This window comes from Doryrhamphus excisus, chromosome 17, assembly GCF_030265055.1.
Source record: "Doryrhamphus excisus isolate RoL2022-K1 chromosome 17, RoL_Dexc_1.0, whole genome shotgun sequence".
Lineage (NCBI taxonomy): Eukaryota > Metazoa > Chordata > Actinopteri > Syngnathiformes > Syngnathidae > Doryrhamphus > Doryrhamphus excisus.
This window is the reverse complement of record NC_080482.1, coordinates 10,184,411-10,191,269: the sequence shown is the minus strand read 5'-3', so window position 1 is coordinate 10,191,269 and position 6,859 is coordinate 10,184,411. Positions and strand designations below refer to the sequence as shown.

General features: G+C 34.5%; 1 long non-coding RNA gene across 2 annotated transcripts in view; it reads right to left on the bottom strand.

Annotated features, from left to right (window-relative positions):
- The window catches only part of LOC131105079 (uncharacterized), a 101,667-nt gene that overhangs the window by 1,367 nt on the left and 93,441 nt on the right, over positions 1-6,859 (bottom strand). For both annotated transcript variants that reach the window (XR_009119873.1, XR_009119874.1), the window contains exon 6: positions 443-538. This is a non-coding gene — a long non-coding RNA (uncharacterized LOC131105079). The remainder of the gene's footprint in view (positions 1-442; positions 539-6,859) is intronic.

The following is a 6,859-nucleotide window of genomic DNA, read 5'->3' as shown; positions in this document are numbered from 1 at the left end:
TTATACATATACCAGTCAACAGCCCAATTTACCCAGTTATTTATTAAAATTCAAGTCATTCAAGTACACTGAATAGCTTGAAATAGTATACAGGTAAGTGAAAGGTTACCCATAACTGAAAAATAATGTATATCTCAGAATTATACAAAAAGTCCTGTTTCAGGGACCACAAAATGGTCAAAACAACTTAAAGCTGTTCTGCAGAAATGGAGGCAGTTGGTGCAACTAATTCCTACAAGTGTTCCAAGTTCTGGAGTACTTACTTAAAAACTTAAAAACAGTGTTCAGAACACAAAAATTTACAAAATGGGAACAAAAAAGGGAATTGAGAAAGAGAAACAGACTATCTTGACAATTACAAAAATGTAGCTTTTTTTAGACATTTAAGTTATATTTTTTACATTACTTTACATATTTATTCTGACAAAAGTAAAAATCTTACATCTGTGTACAACATTCTTTATCATGTGTCCTTCGGACCACGCCTCACATCTCTGCAGACTTTCATGGAAATCGGTCAAGCAGATTTAGTGTAATCCTGCAAACAAACAAACATCATGAATACATAATCTCCTCGTCTGGGCAATTTTTACAATAAAGTGGGCATCATCTATTAATTTTAGCGTTCATTTCTGCACAGAATCTTACTCAAGTCACATGGAAACTATACAGAATGTGTTAAAGTAGACTCAGCAAGCATGATTGCAACATGCTGATGGGCTGATGTTTGTGGGATGTCACCCCCACCTTGGGGGGGGGGGGGGATTGGGGACACCACGCAACACTGGGAGGCCCACAATCTCTGGGATTACTGAAATCACAGCTCCCATAACACCAGTGGAACTGGACTATGTGACAAAAACTGCTTCCATTGCGGATGAAAAATTCCCTTAAAAGATCCCTTAAATGTTAAAAGTTAAGTCTTTGAGTGCCTCTTCTCTCAAGAGTAAAGCTTTCTTTTTCTCAGGTTGGGTGCTGTTAGAGCAGGGGTGTCCAAAGTGTGGACCGCAGTACATTTTATAGATAGAATTGTTCATGAGAAACAAACAAAACAGAATAAATAAGAATAAATAAGTTTTTGGAAAATGTTATAGTTGTAATCAAATAAAGTAAAAATATTTAATAAGATGAAAGTTTAAATATTTGGAAATTTTATTTTAGAAATGGACAGCAGATATTTGTAAATAAATAAATTAATTAATATTGAGAGGGAAAAATAATCTAATTTAAGACATAATGAAAAAAGTGATAAGGAGGGGGGAAAAAACAAGAATAAAGATGTCATTTATGGACAAAAATGTGTAGTATTACAAGTATGAAGTCAAAATATTTTGTGAATAAAGTCCTGATTATGAGAATAAAATTCACAAGAAGAAAGTTGAAACATTTGTAAAATTATATTAAATTGTATGGGGAAAAAATTCCAGCAGAAATTTTGATGGGCATGCAACTTGTGCTGTGAACTATTAAATGGTTAAAAATTCAATTATATATGTGTATTCTACTGTTTTGTTTTTAGGCTTAAAAATATTTTAAAATGTCAAAGAATGTCAATGTAATGTCAAGTATTTTAAAATAAAAAAAAAACAAATGAAAGTTGAAAATATGTCAATGAGTGACCTATGAAAAAGGCTAAAAATGACTTATGTTCAATTAAATTAAATGGAAAAAATATATATGTAAATATGTTCTATTCAAAATCAGCATTATCAGCATTATACATTAATATTGTGAAAAACAAGTTAAAAAAGTTTTGTAATGTACTTCAGTCCCACTTCAGTATCATGTAAGCAAAGCCGTGCTTACATGACATGAGGAGTTTAGCAAAAAAGCAAACATGCTAACTGTTAACATGCTAACATATAGCAAGATGGCACTTTACAGCGAAAGCACCAAGGCGGTCCTACAATATCCCTGCATCACGCCATATCTGTATTAGCCTTTAGATGGGAGGAATACAGCTAAAATGTTAGCATGCTAACAGATATCATGCTTGCAACAAAAGTGCAAAGAAAGCATTCCTACATCATGTCATGTGTATGTAGGCCTTTAACCAGGAGTAAAACAGACAAAATTCCAACATGCTAACAGTTAGCATGGTTAGCATGACAGCACTAAGTGGCGAAAGTGCCAAGGCAGTTCCATGGTGTCCACACATCACAGAAAAATATTGTAATCAAATGACAAAAAAGTCCCAAACTTATAATATTATGGGGGGAAAAAAATAATAATAAAATAATGTATATATAATAATATATATAATAATATATATTATAATAATAAAAAAATATTAGTGGCATTCACCTGCACCACAAACCTGAAATGCATTTTTTTCTTGTCTGCGTGTGTTCAAAGTGGTCCTTGCATCCCTTCATTTTTCACTATGTGGCCCTCGGTGAAAAAAGTTTGAATATTTTTGTGCTCGGGCATCATTAAAAAGTCACTTTTGCATAATAGTGGACCTTTTAAAGTCCAGTTGTACAACTACTACTCAAGCCAATTCAATTCAAGCTACATTAGTATAGTACAAGTATTTTATACTACATATCTCCCAGTTTAAAAGTTTCCCCCACTTTTAAATGAAAGCAGAAGGTCGAGGGGGGGAGTCACTCCCTCCTTCTCATTCACATTTTATTTCCTGCCTCGCTCGCTCTTCTTTGTGTGTCGTCATGGAAATGAAAGCAAGTGGCGGGGGGGGGGTTGCAATGGAGGGAGAAGAGTGCATTGGGAGGTTGGGGGTGTCTATTATTGAAGCAGTAGTTGGTAGATTGGTAGTGGGTCTGTTGTGGAGCAGAAGGGGAGTGGGGTAGCAATACTACGTCAATGACAGGACACCAGTTGATAAACACACACTGCATAACCCCCCACCCCCCACCAAAAAAAGTCCACCAAATAGCAGAAATCTCCCCAACGACGCCAGAAAAAGTCACCAAGTTTGTAAAAATGTTGCTTTTGAATGCGATGGTACATTATTTACAAACAACGCATGTGTCAATTTAGACTAATTTTAAAAGAATAAATGATTACGAAATAAAAATCTAATAAATTATATCTATATCTATTTTTAGAAAATGTCCCCATGAGCTCCTATAGGGGATAAGAAAGGCACACAACAGTAAACATGCTCATAAATCAATCAATAAACTTTGACCCTGTTGAGTGACGACAAAAACACCTCATCACTTTCTAAACAAGCTGAATGATTATTGATTATTGAACAATGGACGACATCGCTTTGCAAACACAACTGCCTCCGATTGATGGCTCAGCGTAACCACGTGATTGCTAATCCATACAGACTCCTCCAAATCCATCATTCCATGCAATTAGACATTAAATAATGACATATTCTACAGTATTATTATTATACTGTAATAATTTATATTTGTAAAAGCTTACAAAAAATTACAAAATGACATTTAGTAAGGAAATACAGTCATTTTTTAGGTTTGAAAATAATGTAAATAAAAAAATTGCACAACTAGTGCACTATTAAATGGTTAAAATTCAATTATATATGTATATTCTACTGGTAAATCTACAACTATGTTTTGTTTTTAGGCTTAAAAAATATTTTAAAATTTCAAAGAACGTCAGTATAATGTAAAGTATTTTTTAAGCTTGTTAAAATTTTTAAAAAACAAATGAAAGTTGAAAATATGTCAATGAGTGACCTATAAAAAAGGCTAAAAATGACTTATGTTCAATTAAATGGAATGGGAATATATATATATGTTATATTCAAAATCAACATTATCAGCATTATGCATTAATATTGTGGAAAAACAAGCAAAAAAAGTTTTGTAATATACTTCAGTATTGTTAAAAATTATATATTATTTTATTCAATTGAATGGGAAAAATCAGCATTATCAGCATTATGCATTAATATTGTGGGAAAAATGAAAAAAAAAAGACTTTTGTTCAATTAAATGGAATGGGAAAAAATATATATATACTATATGTTATATTCAAAACCGGCATTATCAGCATCATGCATTAGTATTGTGGAAAAACAAGCAAAAAAAAAGTTTTGTAATGTACTTCAGTATTGTTCTGGGGTTAAAAATTATATTTTAATTTTATTCAATTGAATGGAAAAAAAATATGTTATTTCAAAATCAGCATTATCAGCATTATGCATTAATATTGTGGGAAAAAATGAAAAAAAAATACTTATGTTCAATTAAATGGAATATATATATATATATATATATATATATATATATGTTATATTCAAAATCAGCATTATCAGCATTATGCATTAATATTGTGGAAAAACAAGCAAAAAGGTTTTGTAATGTACTTCAGTATTGTTCTGGAGTTAAAAATTATATTTTCATTTTACTCAATTGAATGGAAAAAAATATATATATGTTAGATTCAAAATCAGCATTATCAGCATTATGCATTAATATTGTGGAAAAACAAGCAAAAAAAGTTTTGTAATGTACTTCAGTATTGTTCTGGGGTTAAAAATTATATTTTAATTTTATTCAATTGAATGGAAAAAATATATATGTTATTTCAAAATCAGCATTATCAGCATTATGCATTAATATTGTGGAAAAAAAGAAAAAAAAAAGACTTATGTTCAATTAAATGGAATGGAAAAAAATATATATATGTTATATTCAAAATCAGCATTATCAGCATCATGCATTAATATTGTGGAAAAACAAGCAAAACAAAGTTTTGTAATGTACTTCAGTATTGTTCTGGGGTTAAAAATCATATTTTAATTTTATTCAATTGAATGGAAAAAATATATATGTTATTTCAAAATCAGCATTATCAGCATTATGCATGAATATTGTGGAAAAACAAGCTAAAAAGTTTTGTAATGTTCTTCAGTATTGTTCTGGGGTTAAAAATAATATTTTAATTTAATTTAATTTCAAATTCATTCAATGCGTACCTCATTGTCTCTGGGTACTTTTTCAGTGTAATCTTAGCAGTAGTACTAGCTACCACTTCTTCATGGTGTCAGCTGAATCTTCTCAGTGCTGTTCTATCCTTTTGCATCAACAGCCTCATTGAGGATGAGCACTGATGCAACGTCTCTCTCTCTCTCTCTCTCTCTCTCTCTCAGTGGGCCGATGACTTGTCTTTACGAGGATTTAATGATTTCCCCTTTTTACTATCACCACTATCATCACTGACCCCCATGTTTTGCATGGTTGTATCCGTGTATGTGTGTGTGTGTGTGTGTGTGTGCAGCTGCAGCTTCAAAATCAAGTCCTTTCATCAACACTGACCATTGGGAATTTGGGGGGGGGGGGGGGGGGGGCGTTTAACTTCCTGTGTGCAGAGGCATCACACACACAACACATTGATAAAGGCTACAGAAGGTGAAAAAAAAAGGATCATACCATCATGTTTTGCTTTTTCCTTGGCTTTTCCCTCCTTTTCCAGAGCAGCTTGCTTAAGGCACACCTGTGACGCTTTCAAATAAAAGATTACTTTATTATCTTTAAATCTTAATTTAACTTAATTAAACAGTGGTTAACTTCTTTTTACACCTGTGTGTCAATGAAGAATGGAACATAAATATGCATAGGGTACATTCATTCATTCATTTTCTACCGCTTATCCTCATGAGGGGTCGCGGGGGCGCTGGAGCCTATCCCAGCTGTCTTCGGGCAAGAGGCGGGGTACACCCTGGACTGGTCGCCAGCCAATCACAGGGCACATATAGACAAACAACCATTCACACTCACATTCATACCTATGGACAATTTGGAGTCGCCAATTAACCTAGCATGTTTTTGGAATGTGGGTGCATATTCAGTTAAGCATAATAAAATATGTCACAAGAAAAACAACAATGGACCTAAAACAGAGCCTTGGGGTACTCCTGAGCATGTTTTTGGAATGTGGGAGGAAACCCACGCATGCACGGGGAGAACATGCAAACTCCACACAGAGATGGCCGAGGGTGGAATTAAACTCCGGTCTCCTAGTTGTGAGGCCTGCATGCTAACCACTCGGTCTTCTTCATGGTCAACACAACTATACTTTAAAATAGAGTTTTGTACAGTGCTTATCTTCTCTTTACACTTGTATGACAGTGAACTATGCTCATAGCTGCCGTTTAATTCCACCAAAGCCCACTGCAGTACACTCTGACCATCCCCCCCCTGCCCACTTTTCCAGTTGCAGTGACAGGTGGCTGGGGGGTTTCAAGGGGGATGGGGTGGGGTATCGGGGTCGACCGCAGCTCAACAGCTGCACAAAAGAGCCCCACCGGGGTCCTTTAAGACGGGTGTCCCCCTTCTCTCAAGCGTGCCGATAGGAACCGCCCGCACCACAACCCTCAAACGGGCCCTGCCCCCCACCACCTTGGCAGATGCTCCCCTACAGATCCACAAGTGGTAAATTACAAGACAGAAGCGTGTTATGTAACGCAGATGCCTTCACACTACAGTGTGGATGAGTGCACGGCCGACTAGCTTGTTTTTAACAAACAAAACAATGAAAAGGGAAATCAAATGTTGTCTGCACTAAGTATGTATGCATGTGTATATCTATGAAAGCAGCTAATTACTAATTAACTAATATAGGATGCTTTCCATTGTAGAAAATAGAAGTTACAATGTTGTGAGAGGAAAACAAGGAGAAGAGGAAAAATCACGTGGAGAAAGCATTAGCTTTCACACAGTTAGCACTTTTGCACATGAAAAATCATTAGGTAAAAGTTATTATTATTATTATTTTACATGAATGAATATCGACAAGTAAGTTGCAATTACATTTAAAAGCATTACACTACAAGCATGCAGTTTCCATTCAAACTGAGCAGCCTATGAATGAGTGATGGAAGCAACCAACCGAGGGGGGAGACCAGGCGATGTATAAC